The sequence below is a fragment of the Canis aureus genome, chromosome 2 (genome assembly GCF_053574225.1).
Source record: "Canis aureus isolate CA01 chromosome 2, VMU_Caureus_v.1.0, whole genome shotgun sequence".
NCBI classification, from domain to species: Eukaryota; Metazoa; Chordata; class Mammalia; order Carnivora; family Canidae; genus Canis; species Canis aureus.
In genome coordinates, this window is record NC_135612.1 from 5551154 (window position 1) to 5568551 (window position 17398).

The 17398-nt window shown below is 34.2% G+C and overlaps 2 long non-coding RNA genes across 10 annotated transcripts in view; one reads left to right on the forward strand and one right to left on the reverse strand.

Moving 5' to 3' along the window:
- Positions 1 to 7570, reverse strand: part of LOC144292302 (uncharacterized) — a 40732-nt gene extending 33162 nt beyond the window's left edge. For 3 of the 5 annotated variants that reach the window (XR_013359750.1, XR_013359752.1, XR_013359751.1), the window contains exons 1-2: positions 7296 to 7570; positions 4092 to 4251 (exon numbers count right to left, since the gene is read on the reverse strand). This is a non-coding gene — a long non-coding RNA (uncharacterized LOC144292302). The remainder of the gene's footprint in view (positions 1 to 4091; positions 4252 to 7295) is intronic. The other 2 variants (XR_013359747.1, XR_013359748.1) reach the window with 2 other exon arrangements.
- Positions 7571 to 7656: 86 nt separating this feature from the next.
- Positions 7657 to 17398, forward strand: part of LOC144292277 (uncharacterized) — an 87747-nt gene continuing 78005 nt past the window's right edge. For 3 of the 5 annotated variants that reach the window (XR_013359720.1, XR_013359722.1, XR_013359718.1), the window contains exons 1-3: positions 7657 to 7794; positions 8395 to 8520; positions 8999 to 9069. This is a non-coding gene — a long non-coding RNA (uncharacterized LOC144292277). Of the gene's footprint in view, positions 7795 to 8394; positions 8521 to 8998; positions 9070 to 11100; positions 11193 to 17398 lie in introns of all 5 variants that reach the window. The other 2 variants (XR_013359721.1, XR_013359719.1) reach the window with 2 other exon arrangements.

The window sequence follows — 17398 nt, forward strand, 5'->3', positions numbered from 1 at the left end:
CTCAATGGGGAAAAAACTAAGAGCTTTTACTCTATGGTCAGGAACAAGACAGGGATGTCTACTCTCATCATTGTTATTAAATATATTACTGGAAGTACTAGACGCTGCAATCAAACAATGACAACAACAAAATAAAAGGCATCTAAATAAACAAAAAAAAATGAAACTTTCATTCTTTGCAGATGACATAAAAATCTATATGGAAAACCCTAAAGGCACCACCAAAAAACTGTTAGAACTGATACACAAATTCAGTAAAATTCAAATGATACAAAATCAACATGTAGAAATGTATTTCTATACATCAATAATAAAGCAGCAGAAAGAGAAATTAAGGAATTAATCCCATTTACAAATGCTCCAAAAAGAATAAGATACCTAGGAATAAACATAACCAAAGAGGGGAAAGATCTAAATGTGAGACCTGAAACCAAGGGACTTAGAGAAGAATACTATACCCTCTTTAATACTGGCCATAGCAACTTCTTAATAGGTAAGTCTCCAGAGGTAACTTTAATACTGGCCATAGGGATCCCTGGGTGGCGCAGCGGTTTGGCGCCTGCCTTTGGCCCAGGGCGTGATCCTGGAGACCCGGGATCGGGTCCCAGGTCGGGCTCCCGGTGCATGGAGCCTGCTTCTCCATCTGCCTATGTCTCTGCCTCTCTCTCTCTGTCTGTGTGACTATCATAAATAAATAAAAATTAAAAAAAAAATACTGGCCATAGCAACTTAATAGATAAGTCACCAGAGGTAAGGAAAACATAAGCAAAAATGAAGTTTTGGAATTTCAAGATAAAAAGCTTCTGTACAGTGCAGGAAACAATAAACAAAACTAAAAGCAGCTTTTGGAATAAGAGAAGATATTTGCAAGTAACCTTTCTGGTAAAGGGTCAGTATCTAAAATCTATAAGAATTTATAGAATTCAAAACCATAAAATGAATAATCCAATTGAAAAATGGGGATAAGACATGGCAGGCATTTTTTCTAAGGACCATCTAGATGGCCATGAAAAGATGCTCAACATCACTCATCATCAGAGAAATGCAAATCAAAACCACAATGAGATATCACCTCACATCACTGAGGAATGGCCAAAATCAGCAACACAAAAAACAACAGGTATTGCCAAGGATGTGGAGAAAGGGGAACCCTCTTGCATCGTTGGTAGGAATGCAAACTGGTACCATATGAAGTTTACTCAAAACGTTAAAAATAGAACTACCTTATGATCCAGCAATTGCACTACTAGGTATTTACCCAAAGAATATAAAAAAAGACTCACTCAAAGGGAGTGCCTCCCAATGTTTTTTTTTGTTTTGTTTTTTTGCCTCCCAATGTTTATAGCAGCATTATCTACAATAGCCAATTTATGGAAACAGCCCCAAATGTCCATTGATTGATGAAATGATAAAGAAGTTGTGTGTGTGTGTATAAAATGAATATTATTCAGCATTAAAAAGAATGAAATCTTGCTTTTGCAACAATGTGAATAGAGTTAGAGAGTATAATGTTAAGCAAAATAAGTCAGAGAAAGTCAAACAACATATGATTTCACTGATAATTGGAATTTAAGAAACATAATGGGAAAAGGGAAAGAAAAAAGAAAGAGGGAGGCAAACAAGAAATAGACTTTTAACTATAGAGAACAAATATGGTTACCAGAGGAGAGGAAGTGGGGGGATGGTTTAAATAGTGAGGGGCATTAAGGTGTGCACTTGTCGTGATACACTCCTGGCGTTGTATGGAAGTGTTGAGTCACTTTATTGTACACCTGAAACTAGAATTTAAATTTAAAATATTAAAATAAAAAAATTAAGTGCTACTTAATTCTATCTTTAATGCTGATCCTTGAATAAACTTTGAATATCATCTACTCTTAACAAAGATTATTTTAAAATAACAAAGATTATTTTAAGCCTTATATATACATTGTGATATATGCAACAGGAAAGTTTATAAATAATATTAATATATTAATATATTATATATATTATATATTATTATATATCCAAAAATTATCCAATACATTTTTGTCTAAAGCTAGTGTGTCTTGGAGGATTTGTTCAGGCTGTCTTAATCTTTCTAGGCAATGAAAGGAACGTGTGAGTAATCAAGTTATGCTGTAAACCAAAGGTTGGCAAACGTTTCCATAGAGGGCCAGAATATAAATATTTTAGGCTTTGGTAGGCCATACCATCTCTGTCACAAGTACTGAACTTGGCCATTGCAGCATGAAAGAAGGCCTAGATGACACATAAAGAATAACTGTAACTATCTTCTTCAAAACATCATTGGGTACTGAAATTTGAATTTCATATAATTCTATGGGTCATGAAGTATTATTCTGCTTCTGAGTTTTTTAAACCTTTTAAAAATATGAAAACTATTCTCTCTATAGCTTATAGGCTATACATAAACATGAGACAAGATGAATTTTTCTCAACCATGTTTCCATTGTTTGCTGACCACTGATACAAACCCTTGAACACTGCCTCTGAGAAAAGAATTTTACCCAATAATTGAGTGACTGATGGTAACAGATCATCATGTCTTTCAAGGGATACCAGAAATCTGGTTCTGTTCATGTGTCACCATATTGATCTTCCAAAATGTTTTCTGCTTTCATTTGGAAATAATTTTAGAAACTACGTGGATTAGATCAGAGCAACGGAGGCATTATTTCTAGAATGCTGATCAAAATGTGTAACCTTTGTGTATGACAGGAAAAAAAACCCTAATATGTAAAAAGGATATCTTTTATTTTCTTTTTTCCCTCATTAGGGATCAATTTTCTACCTTGGAAGGTACAAAGAGCATTTCCTCGGACAGATGAGTGAATATATAAAAATTTCAGTAAAAAGAAGGTAAAATATAGTTCAAGTGACATGTCCAAGCATGTCTTCACTCTCTCTGCCTAAATTGTATGTCATTAAAGTTTTACCTCAAGAACAGAATGAGGTATGCTGGAATAACTCTAGTTTGGGGAAGACAGGGAGCTGCATGAAAGCATCAGGGCACATCAACTTTGAGGTAGGTATGAATATGATAGAGGAAGAAGTAGTAGAAAGACACATTGTACTTAAAACTTTTGTAGAATAATTCCTTAAAAGTATTCTAGAAGAACACAATCTTCTATATACAGTTGACCCTTTAATAACATGGGTTTGAACTGTGCAGGTCCACTCATACATGGGTTTTTTTTTTTTTACAGTACTATAAATATATTTTCTCTTAGGCTTTTAATAATATTTTCTTTAGCTTGCTGTAAGAATACAATGTACAATACAAATAATATACTAAATAAATGTTAATTGTTATCAGTAAGGCTTCTGGGTAATATTAAGCTAATAGTAGTTAACTTTTGGTGGAGTCAGAAGATATACACAAATTTTCAAATACATGGGGGCCAATGCCCCTAACCTCTGCATTCAAGGGTCAACTGTATAGTTAAAGTAGAACACTGAGGACAGAATGAAAGCTACTGATGGTCAGTCTTCCCTTTTGGTCTTTGAGGAATGCATGGTTTGAAAGCTTAAACCTAAAAAGAAAAAGTGAGTTCCTTCTTTCAGCTGGAAAAAAAAGCAGAAACATAAAATTTATATTGAGTAACTTAAAAGTTATTAAAAGTTTTCTATGCCTATGATACATTGATCCAAAGCGCTGATAAGACTCTAGTAATTGAAAATAAAACTAATTATTGGAAGTTATAAATTATCTATAAATTTTAAAATGCAAATTGTTTACCTGCCATTGGACATTGTAAAATGGGAAAGATTTATATATTGGCAATAGATTATGCTGTTATGTTTATTTTATCTCAGACTTACAGCATGAAATGTACACCCTGAAAATTCAGGCACAGTACATGCAGTATAATCAAATAAAATATGAACTATCTCTCATTGGTTAAATAATTAATTTTCAGATTTGATATAGTTTTGGCTTGTTTAACATATGCCTGGGGCTTATGTTGAGTATTTTGAATGTATTTGAATAATATGTGTTTTAATGTGTGTATACATTGAGTAAAATCAATAACATGTCTAAAATGTATAGTGCCATGCAAAATCCATAACTCAATATAATTGACCTGAAAATAGCAATTCCACATTTATCTTCCAAGCTGGTCAGCAGAGGACAGGATGAAAATGTCTACGGAAATGTTTTAATCAGTGTGCATTCTCCACCCAAAATTGTGGTTGGCTAAAGTCCAGAATGAGTTTCTTTGTCTTCTTCATATTTATCAAATGCTAAAGCAGAATAAAAGAGCAAAAAAAAAATGACTTGTCATAGTAGAAAACCTTAAAATTAACTACTTTTGTCATTCTGAAGTTTTTCTAAGACCTCACATTTGGCTACAGAAAAGCAAGGTGGTTTCCATCTTTTCAAGACACAATGCAGTACGTTGTTCATTGGAACAGTTGGCCTGCCAAAATTCCTTGGCAAAGAGAAGCCTCTGGCCAGCTAACTGTGATATAATAAATGATCTGACCAGATTGTCAATGAATTGAGATCTGAAGTTAGAGCCGCTTTGGGGATGGAGAAATTAGTTATTTCTCTTCAACTCTTGCCCCTACAAATATGAAAACTCTGCAAAGTGTACCACAAACCTCCAGAGAATTAATACTGTAGCAAGTAGTGGTGTGTTTCTTATTTGTCTAATATTATGAATCATTTATTTATTTACAAGGGAATTTTTGTTATTAAACACTTATTATGTCTGATTTTAAATATACTACATGTTCATTTGGATAATATGACAAAGTTTAAAGACAAAAATAACAGCCATCCATAATTTCACTACCCACACATATCCACTGTTAAAATTTTGATAAATAGCTATTTTTTCTTCCTCTGCATTTGCAGATTATTAGTTGTGTGTATTACTTTGTATTCTATTTTTAACAGCTTCATATTATAATGTAAACATTTTACCAAGACATAAAAAATATCCTCATAAATACTATTTAAATATTTTTAAATATTCAATCATAAGAATTTTTGGTCATTTAATGTATCTATATACCAATGTATTCACACTTCAATATAAATTTTTTAATATCTAGATTTGCTCCCAAACACTGCTTTTGTTCTCCACATTTATATTCTAAGATAACATAAAATGTAACCCTAATACATATGTTAAGGTGTCGCTATTTTAAATTTTTGTAGTTGCTGCCCTGGTAAATTTATTTTTAAAAAGGTTAAAACTGTATCAGGAATAAACTTTGATGGCCTCCTCTGAGAATCTGCATAGAACTAAAAGGGGCTTAGCCAATATATGAGGCATCTGAGTTTGTTTTGTGCTCTTTACGACATCTGTTTGGTGTGGACATGCTCTGCCTGAGTAGGGTTGTTTCATATCTGCTCTTCAGCAGAATGTTCTTCAGTTCTGTTCTGTCTTGGGTAAGAAAAGTTATTTAGATAAATTAAATTGTATAAATGTCTAGTGATTTTTGGATAGTATTCTGTAAAGATGTGATATGAGCTAACTACTCCTCCTTCTACTACTCTCATATTTTCTTTAATCATATGATATGTTTTTAACCCCAGTCACTAGTTCTCAGTTTTCCATAATTTTCAAACATCTCTACTAGAACTGTAATCTAGGATAAACATAAATATACTAATTCATTTACCAAAAGTTTAATAAATACCTAACAAATGACTTGGAAATTTGTAGACAATGAGAATACAGCAGTCCACATGACATTAAAAACTTTTCTCTCATGGAGCTGTTAACACATAGAGAAGGGAAGGGGGAAGATATGGTTCAAGAAAATATAAGCTGAGGGACGCCTGGGTGGTTCAGCGGTTAAACGTCTGTCTTTGGCTCAGGGCATGATCCTGGGGTCCCAGGATTGAGTCCCACATCCGGCTCCCCACGGGGAGCCTGCTTCTCCCTTTGCCTATGTCTCTGCTTCTCTCTGTGAGTCTCTCAGGAATAAATAAACAAAATCTTTAGAAAAAATATGTAAGCTGAAAAAATCAGATAGTGTCAAGTACTATACTGTTAATTAAAATGAGAGGAATTCATAACATTGACAAGATAGCTACTCAAGATTGTATGTTCAGAGAAGGCACCAATGAAAAGGTGACATTTAGTCTGAGATTTCAGTATCACAGAGGAGACAGCCTTGTGAAAACCAGAAGGCCCAGCCTTTCAGATAGAAGAAATAGGTACTGCAAATGTTACAAGGTAAGGAGGCGCCTGGTATGTTCAAGTAACATAAAGAAGGTTTGTGTGACTGAAGCTTAGTAAATTAGAGAACAAAAATGGAAAATAGATAATAGAGGAAAAAGAGAGATCAGATATGATATGAATAATAAGCTAGGTTGAGAATTTAGATTTCATTCCATTTGTATGAAGAATCTATTGGAAGCTTTTAGGCAGATCAATCATATGATATGAGAGCTAGCAATATAATTTTGTTTTCTTCATTATGGATGGCTTATAGGGACTTAAGAGTAGAGACAGGGGATTAAAGATATAAACTTCCAGTTATAAAATAAATAAATCATGAGGATGAAAAGTACAGCATAGGGAATATAGTCAATAATATTGCAAATAACTTTATGTGGTGACACATGATAACTACCTTTCTCATGATAAGCATTTCATATTGTACAAAATCGTCAAATCACTCTGTTGTCACATGAAACTAATATGCCAATTATACTTAAAAATTTTGAAAAATTATACAAAGCACAAAAAAAAGTAGAGACAGGAAACTATTTACCCGTAGTAGTAGGCAACAAATACAAGAAAAAAGAGGATGGAGGATGGCTTAGACTTGTGTTGCAACAGGGGGGATGGAGAGAAAAGGACAGATACGAGGCATGTATTTGAAGACAGAAGATGAACTAATGAATTTGACCTAGAAGGAAGATGTGTTTTGGCAAAAAATATTGGTAATTTGTGTGATTTTTTTCCAGAATGGAAAAGACTGAGAGTAGAGCAGGTTTGGAGAGATAAATCAGTTTGTTTTGGACATGCTAACTTCTAGATGTCAATATGCTACCTGAGTGGAGATGTTGAGGCCACTTTAGATAGAACTCTGGAAAATTGAGGACAGAAAAACTGGAAATAAATACTTTGGAATTATTTTTTTGATAAATGACATCTGAATACATGAAGTAAGATATGTTATCTACTACAATCAAACCTCATTCAAAATATTCCTCTAACCTCCATTTTATGCCTTTGTTTTTAGTTTGTTCACTACTCACATAGACAATACATCCAATACCTTATCTTCAGATATTTGGACTTTTCAATACCAGTGATCCTTACTTTGTCACTTATTCTCACAGCTTCATCTTGAACCTTGGCTCAGGGATGACTCATCATTTCAAAGCTCTTACACTTCTGACTTTCCTCCATAACTACCAAGCAAGATCCCAACTCAATCTCAAATCTACTCTCTGTGCCACTATGAAACACCAGCTAAATACTTCTGCCATAATAACACTTCAGCATGTTTAAAGTTTCCCTCTCTTGTTTCAGAGATGTTTTTAAATGGATCATACAGGATTATTGTGTCTATGTGTAACAACAACAACAAAAACACCTTGAAATAAAATGTCATAAATGAAAATTGTTAAAGTTTTAATCATTATGACCTTGGAGGGAGGAGCCCCTTGGAATTGGTTCAACAGCCCATTGACACCATAGTCAACAGCCTTATAATTCTTTTGCACGTTGTCCATGGCTACAGAGAACAGCCCCATCTCCACGCTTTGCATTAACATTCAAGGCAGGAGGATGTGGCAAGAAAAAGAAGCTGCACCAGGTATGCTTGTCTCTTTGAATCCTAAAGAAGAAGCTTCCTCTCCATCTCTACTTTTTAGCATTATAAAATTATTTTCCCTACTATTTTTCAAAGCAAACACCACCATAGTAGTTCTTGATTCCATCCTCTCCACTATCATTTTTCTCCAACATCATTCCTCTCCTCTTCCTCTGCCACCATTAAGTTTCAAATCTCTATTTCTCTACTCACTCTTCCTCTAAATTTAGCCCAATGCATATAGCTGGGTATCTTTTAATAAAAATACCTTTTCATTGATCTTTCATCCTTCATAACTATAATCACTATTTCTCTGACTCATGCTCCATTCAATTCTCAGCCGACTATGGTCTTTTCCCTCCCTCACCATTTCAAAACACTGTCATTTCAAAGGTTCCTGATGACTTCTATAGTGTCAAGAGCAAGATCTTGTTTTACTGCCTTTCAACTAATTCAAACACGTCAATTAGCATTTTTTTCTTAGAAGTGTATACTTAAAAGTATTTTGAATTCCATATAAATATTGTCTCTCAAGTCTCTGAATGCTTCTGGAACTATTAATTTTTTTTTTTTGGAACTATTAATTGATGGCTTTCTTTGCAGGTCTCTCTCTCTCTGGCATATCAGTATGCTCCCAAATTTTAACTTTGGTTTATTGGTATTTATTTCCTCTGAATATCTGCCAAATGTGATATGAACCACTGTCATCATGTCCACAAAATTTAAAAGGTAGGTGATTGAACACTGGCATTTGCATTCTGATATCTTTTGTGATGGCTTTTGTGGCACTTATCTGCATAGCACATTATTTAAATGTGCCACCATCAAATTCATCATGTCCAAGATCAATGTAAGATATTTCCATCCTTTCTCTATATTCCTCTGATCACCCAAAAAAAGAAAACTGGCAAGTATACTGGTTACCTCATTATAGCGCAACCCACAATGCTATTATCAGTATGAATCCTAAATATTTCTTCTCACTTATTAAAAAACTACTACATCCATTTTAAATTCAGGCTTAATTCAGATCTTACCTGAATTATTTCAATAACACCCTAATAAGGAAGGCCACGTGGCTTCAATCCATCCCTTATGCGTAGTTACGTTACGCCTAAACAAAACTACCTACCACATCTACAGCTGAAAATCCTTCCATTGTCCTCTATCACTCATATAAGACTTCAGTGCTCCCCATTATTCACAGATAATGTACAAGAGGCATTTCATGGCTATGAAGATTATCTTTGCTCTAGTCCTCTGAAACCTGATCCTTAGGTAACTATAAAGCTTCATCTCCCTTCACTGCTTTTCTCACACCTTATATGTTGGTAAAACCAACGTGTGTGGTGCTCTTGGAACACAGTGCAATGTTGTACAGCTCTCACCTCTCCTCTCACTCCTCTGTCCCCCCACACTATCCCTTCTAGCTCACTGTCTTCATTTAATTATCGCCGATCCTTGAAAATTTAATTAGGGACTACTTCTTTCAGGTACTTTGTAATTGACTCTTATTTCTCCCCAAATGTTTACTTTTCTCCAGTTTCTGTATCAACCTCCCTCCAGAAATATCAAAGTAATTTCTCCCAAATGCTACAGTCTTTTCACTTCTAGACTTTTGCATAAACTCTTAAGTCTGTTCTTTCCTCTCCTCTCCCTTTACCTCACTCTCTTACCTTCCAACAGCTACCCTCTAGGACATTTCCATCTTTACCATAGCTATCACTTCCTCTCAGAAGTCTTCCTGAGCATCAAAGTCTTGATTTGATCCCTTTAATGTGATAACAAAATTAAACAATATAGTATTTAACATGTGCCAAACATTCTTCTAAGTATTTTGAATACATTAGATTGTTTAATCTTCGCTGTAATGCTGTAAATTAAGCATGGCTATTATCCAGATTTTAGAGACAAGGAAAAGGAAGTATTGGGCTATTAATTAATTTGTTCCATGTTGAATATTAGCAAGTGGAAGAGACAGACTTTGCACCTAGGCAAGCTGTCATTGCTCGTGGTGTACTATAATTCTACATGCATTCTTCTATCATACATATTATCTGCTTACTTGCTATTATCATTCACCAGAATATAAACTCTATGAAAACTTATTCATTAGTGAATCCCTACCATCTATCATCTGCCCAACAGCTTTTGAACATATTCGATGCTCAAAAATTTTTGATAAATGATAGAGACATAACTATGTGTTTCTCTTCTGTGTTCCCACAGCACTGTGGGAATGTCTATGCTTTTGCTGAAACTGTGCCATTATTTACTTATAGCCCTCTTGGCCTTATTGAATTCTAAGCCCCTCTAGGACAGAAAACTTTACTTATCCATCAATATGTCCCAAGTGAAGCACAGGTGTTCAATAAATGTTTGTTGAACAAATCTGTAAATAATACCAGTGGAAGAAATGAATGTAAGTGTTTTTTTTTTTTTTTTGGATAGATTTCAATAATCCCCTTCTATGTGTACATCTATGTGGCTGCAGGAAAATATTTATTATATAGTACTCATGTTAATCACCTGTTTTTGAGACTTCTATTTTATTGTAAATGAGGATGATTCTGAAATAACTCTTTCTCCTCTAGAGTACTAAAATGTTTATGAATCTTTAATTCTCTTCAAGTACTTTATGACTATTCAAAAACACAACAAAATACATTTTAATAATCTTCTAAAAATATCTTCTAAATGTTCAATATTATATTGCCACAAGGAGTTAAAGAAAAGCAGAAGATATATCTCTTGCCCACAAGGACAATGCAATACAGAAGTTAGCTCCAGCATAAATAAATCTCTGCAAACATAAATGATAGAGACATACTTATGCTCCTATTGACATGGCAAGATACACACAGGTGCGGAATATCTGGAAGGGAGCAGACACAGGTGGATCTAGTTTGACAAGTTTTCTAAGAATTGATCAAGTGGAAACTTGAAGGAGGGTTTTATACATTTAAGAAAGGTGTATGACCCAAAAAGGGTAGTAAAAACATACTGTAACAGCTCATGGAGAATAATTTGAAATATTTTCATTTTTTAAAGTATTTATAACAAGTTATAAGGTTGTATATAACAGCTTGACCTCCTACTCAGAGTTGAACTCATAAAAGTCTGCTTTGACAAATAGTCCAGGCATGGGCTTAATTTTTATTTTTTATTGCCCCACTGTGCTTGTATTTCCACATATCCTCAGCAGAATCCCACATATCTTTCTACCTCTGCTCCTTGAGATTTCTTCCCTTTTCTTTTATCCTCTTTCTTATTTTAACACTATTTTTTGGCTTTTTTAATTCCATGGAGAACAACTTCAGGAACTTTCAGCGATCACCTCCTGCATTTCCAGTACCCTATTAGCTCATCTCACTTAAAAACCTTCTCCTTGAAGAAAGAAAGTGGGTCTCAATGCCTTGAATCATAAGTATTTTGACATCTAATATTAAATAAGTATGGATATTTTATAAATGTGAAATATATATACACTGTATTTTCACATAATTGGACTAATTTTAAGGGCTCATCACATAGCATGTGTTACACACTGGAAAAGAATAAACTGAATGAGAAAAGATGATTAATTTCAAAATATGGTAGATATCTTTAACAGAATTTTCTATTTGAATCTTCTCCAGGGGCCATTATGAACTTGATTTGAATAAACCAAAACTTTCCCTAAAGAAATCCCAATTTCCTACTTTGTTGAGAAGTTTCATTTACATAGTCTTCTCATAAAGCATTATCTTCAACCTGAGTTTGATGGCGAAGTCGCATTGCCTCACATTAACAATATCCTTTTATTGGAACCTTATCTTTAGTGCATGCCTCTACATATAGCAGTCCGTAAGAAATGGAATAAATAAAGTCTATAGACACAGCCTGCAGGTATAAAACAAAGAGGAGAAAAAGCCCCCCTGTTGTGCTTTCACCTGGCCTTTCTTTGCATGCCCTTGGTGTTACAACATCTAATCTGGATTTTATTCCTTCCCTTTGTCAGGAGAGGATCAAATCTGGATTCTTCTCTGGTACACTGCTTATCAGGAAAAGACAGAATTATAAAAAATGATCCAAGCATCGTTCTTCTCCTTTCTGAAACCCCTTGGGTCTATGACATTCCAGCCGCAACCCTAATTCATCATTTGATTTGATTTTCTTATTCTTAACTATCATTTTCTTATTTCTTTATGCAGATTAGGAACAATAGTACATATGTGCAGCTAGCACTGGGAAAGTATTTTTCCATTTATTCCTGGGAGAAAGACATTTTACTGCCCAACCAAAAGGCAAAGTGAAGGATCAGATTTATTTATAGTTATATTGCTACATTAGTTAATATGGGAGTGGGGCGCGGCGGGGGGGGAATCCCTGGGTAGCTCAGCGGTTTAGCGCCTGCCCTCAGCCCAGGGCGTGATCCTGAAGTCCTGGGACTGAGTCCCAAACATCAGGCTCCCTGCATGGAGCCTGCTTCTCCCTCTACCTGTGTCTCTGTCTTTCTCTCCCTCTGATGAATAAATAAATAAAATCTTTAAAAAAACATATGGGGGGAAGAAAGGAAGAAATGTTGACCCTTTGTATAAATAATAGGTAATAACATAAAAGCTAACATTTATTGAATGTGCCAAATACTGTTTTAACTAGAGCTTTGTGTTATCTCTTTATATGTGGCAGGTACTCTGAATTGGAGTCCTCATCTATGCTCCCCAGAAACTGAGGCTCTGTAGGTTTCAGGCACTTTCTCAGTAACTCTCAGCTATTGAGCAGGAGAACTAGATTTGAGCTTATGTCCATCTGGCTCCATAATGTGTATTCCTAAACAGCATGCTACATCACCCCATATTTAATACCCCAAGCCTCAAAAGGACTTTACTATTACGCATCGCTTAAATTATGTATTCTACTAAGTTCTCTATAATTACACTTAAAGTGAAATTTAATAACTTTTGAAGCATAATTTAAGGATGAAACACAATAAATGGAATAAGCTGTGTATCTTATTAGGATGTTCAATGTTCAAATGGATTTTTTAATTTGGAAAAAATTTTTATATAATTTTTACTGAAATTTCTTGTAATACATCCCCACCAATCTTAATAGTCTCCTCAGCATTATTCCACTTTGGGTGTCTCCTTGACTCATCTGTAATTATTTTCTATTATTTTAATCTGTGATTTTTGTTCATACACACTCCAACATCTAAAAATATATTTAAATATTTTGGCTTCTTATGATATTCTTCCCAGGGAAGTGTTTATTTTCTTTTTCATATTTTTGAAGGATCTCAAAGGATGAAAGAAATACATATTTGCTCAGCCTAATATCTTGAAATAGAGGTTTTATGTATTTTTTTTTATTTTTTTTATTTTTTTATGTATTTTTTAAATGACAATTATTAAAAGACTATTACAGGTATATTGAATACTTAGTATTGACACTTAATTCAATACTGAATTAATTCAGTAATTAATTTACTTAATTCTACTCTTTATTTTTGGGTTTCTGTATTTTCTCACTTAAAAAGGAAAATTAAACTTCATTGCATCAACTAAACTAACTTAACTCTTTCCCCCTCTACCTCAGGCCTCTTTGCTGGATTTGATAGCACAGAATATGTTTCACAACCAACAGGGTTGGCAATACAAATATGAGTAAAAATAGGATTAAAAATTATTTTAAGATATTCTTGAAAAGAACAGTGTATGACTATAGGAATTTGTAACATGTGGAGTTAGGTGAAAACTGATTTTTATAGTATGACTGAACAATTCAAATGAGAGCTTTACAAATCCACTGTTAGGGCTAATTTCATGATTAATTAAAAAATATTAGTGGGGGCACTTGGATGGCTCAGTCAGGTAAATGTCCAACTCTTGTTTTTAGCTCAGGTCATTATCTCAGAGTTGTGAGATGGAGACCTAGTCAGGCTCTGCCCTGGGTGGCAAGCCTCCTTAAGATTCTCACTCTCTCTTTCCCTCTCTCTCATTTCTTCTGCCCCTCCCCCAACCCTTCTTTCCTCTAAAAAAGAAAAATAGTGGCAATAATTCTGATATAATTTCAAATAATTGATGGTCAAGTAAATTTATTATCAACTGCTTCTTTTAATCATTACTGTCATATAACTCTGCTTAGTCATTATTTTCTAGTATATTTTCTGAGATTTGAAATATTCCTGTGTCTGAGGATGGCTACGTGAATGCAGAACATGTCTGCGTCTTATGACTAGGTACATCATTTCAATGGTCAGGTTTTTGTTTTTCTTTTTGTGTTTCAGTTTGTTTTTGCTGTGAACCTTTAAAAATTATTTATTTTTATTTAAATTCCAGTTAGCTACCATACAGCGTTCTACTAGTTTTAGGTGTACAATATAGTGATTCAATAGTTCCATACATCACCCAAGGCTCTTCAGGACAAGTTCCCCCCTTTTACCCCCACTACTATTTCATCCATCCCCACCCCGCCTCGCCCTCTGGTAACCATTAGTTTGTTCTCAATAGTTAAGAGTCTGTTTCTTGGCTTGTCTTTCTTTTTCTCCTTTGTTCATTTGTTTTGTTTCTTAAATTCCACACATGAGTGAAATCATATGGTATCTGTCTTTCTCTGACTGACTTATTTCACTTGACATTATACTTTCTAGCTTCATCCATGTTGTTACTCTAAGGTCAGTTTGTATATGAATTAAATCATGGTCCAGGCCCACCGACATACTCTCAGACCTCTGTAGTTACATCACTGCCCTTAGGGGTGCTCCTTTCTTTTGTACCACTCTCAAACAAAAGTGCTATTGTGACTTTTCCTTAATTTTCCTTCATATAAATAAGTTTTATAAGAACTCCTGGAAAAGTTTTAATAAGAACTCCTGGAAAGGATCAAGCAAGCAGATATATCTACAACTGGCTACTGTTTGTAGTCAGAGATGTCTGCAGTTTACAGACAATACCCTATTCTTGTGAGGAGTTTACCATCCTGATGTAGAAAATTAATTTGTTAAAGATTAATGAACAGTGAAACTCCTTCCCTCCTCAACACCTGCTCCTCTTTACTAGACAAGTGGAAAGGTAGAAATGGGACAGGTATCATTCAAACCAGTCACTATTCACTTGTTTCTAAATTGTAGCTGCTTATGTAACTAATATTGACTGTTTACTTGTTTAATTTTCTCTTGGTATTTGGAGTCTCTGAAGTCTGTATGAGACCTCTGCAGGCCTCTTGCCACATACTCTCCTCATCTGAGAGATCCTACTTGGACACAACCTCATTTATTCTCCCTTAGCTCTCCCGCCAGAGCACATGCTTCTGGGATTTCCTTGCCCAACATTATTCTATGGAGCACAGGCAGCAGAGCCCAAGCACAGTTACTTCTCCAGGGGCTCACTTCATCCATATTAAGCCCATATACATCTTTATCCTCTTCTTGACAATGCCATCTCTCTTTGGTCCCATATGAAAGAGGGACAGTTTAGCAAGTGCACAATTTCTGTGGATGTCAAGGAGAGAAGAGAATGGCGTTCTCTTGATTCCCTCCTTCCCATGAGTACCCGTCTCTCTTTTCCCTTGACACTTCTCTTCACAAACACCTCTCTAAGGGACAAGTCCAAAGACCCATTCCTTTTCTTGGTCTGTTGGAGAGTGGCAGTATGTTAATGGCTGCAGGACCAATTTTATATCCTCTAAGCCTTAGTAAAGATGGCTAGGTTCAAATGTTTATGGGTTTCAAGTAGACTTTCTCAGCACATATTATTTTCTGGTTTTAGTACAATCCTGAAAAACTTTAATGTCAGTGGTTGAAATACATCTGATCATTCTCCAAGTATTTAACTGGTTCTCTGATATTCTCCTCAGATTACATTAACTGTCATGTTTCCATCCTGTTTATTTTCAACCTTTAATGGATCAATTTTCTATAGTGTAAGGCCAGTGAGTTTGTATGTTATTCCTACTCAGCCATAATTTCTTGAGATTTTACTATGATGAAATGATTTCTGTTCTTTTTCAAAGGTGCTCTGTTATTGCCTTTCCTAAGGTATTTAGTGTTTAAGAAAAAGAACACTAAGTAAAATATCTTTCTTTTCTCATGCAGCATATATTCCCGACGTAGAGAAATTATGTATTACCTTGAAAATAATGCCTTATGTTTTTTTCTAAAAATACTGATGATTTAGTTTTCTAAATTCTACTTTGATATTGTTTTCACTATGAGATTCACAAATGGAGAACTGCCCAAGTAATCATTTCCAAAGCACTGTAATCTCTATCTAACTTTGAAAAGAGATATGTTCAAATTTTTTATGGCATATTATCTTTTCAGCAAAATATTTTAAGTAAAATGGTGAGAACATAATATAGTCAAAGAAAGCAATTTGTGTGAGAGATCATACATTATCACATGGGAAAACAGTATATGACACACTTTACATACAATATAGGCACGAGATGTTTTGTTAGAGTTGCTGAAGCAAAAGAGTTCTACCTTTGTTTTTACTTGTTTGATCTTACAAGGAATCTGAGTCATTCAACTGAGCTATCAAAGTATGTTCTCTCTCTGAATATTGTAAGGTTTTGTTTTTCCTCACTAATCATTATACTTCCCACTTGCTAGCAGTTCAATCAATACAGTTTCTTCTCTAGATGGATTTTAAAAGGTGAATCTTGATTTCAATAAATGCTTTGTAGAACCAAAGACTTCTAGAGCATGCCTATGCACAGGGCAACTTTACAATTGATCCTCACTCTTGTAAGGCTTAGAAGTTATTGAGAATGCCTTAAAGATAGACAACCCATAATTAAAAGATGCTATTCCAATGACAATAACTATTACTGAGTATTTAAGAAAAGCTCAATTGAGTATCCATTTAGTCATTATGACAGTATGTATATTAGTGGTATAAAACAGGGAAATCATAGATAATTATATTTAATTTTAGCATATTATTTTTCTCTCTTGGACTTGCTATATAGTCAAATATGTAAAAAGTGTAAGAATTTGGAGAATCTGAAAAATCACATTGACTTAGGGGTACTTGGCTATTTGTGTCCTAACTCAGATTCTTTCTGTTATCTTAACCTAAGAAAAACACTATTACATGTGGATTATTGAAAAAAATTAGATTTATTAGATCTTTTAAGGTTAGTGATAATAATAATGTAAGTTGTACATAAATAACCTTTATTTGAATAGTATTTCATATCTATCATTGATTTGATTTCTATATTATTAATATTGACAATAATAGCTACTGTTTCCAAGTATTTACTTGGTTTTAGACAATTTATACAGAAGAATTTAGGAGATTTTCTTTATAGGAAATTTTTAGGAAAAACCCATAATAACCATGAGGCACAGATACTGAGTTCTATACTGTTATTGCACTTTTAGAAAGTCGTACAGCTGAGATTATAAACTACATTTTACTGACTCTGACCAATATACTATATATTTCTTATCCCTGTTTCTGAGAAGAAAGCAAGATCATTATTATCATCCATTCAGTTGGTGAGACTCCATGGTTAGGAAAATCTCACAGGCTTTGGATAAATAATCTTAGTTCAAGCTACACCCCAATATTGCCCTTCTTTAGTTATGCAGATAGTGGATGTGAGGTTAGATCTT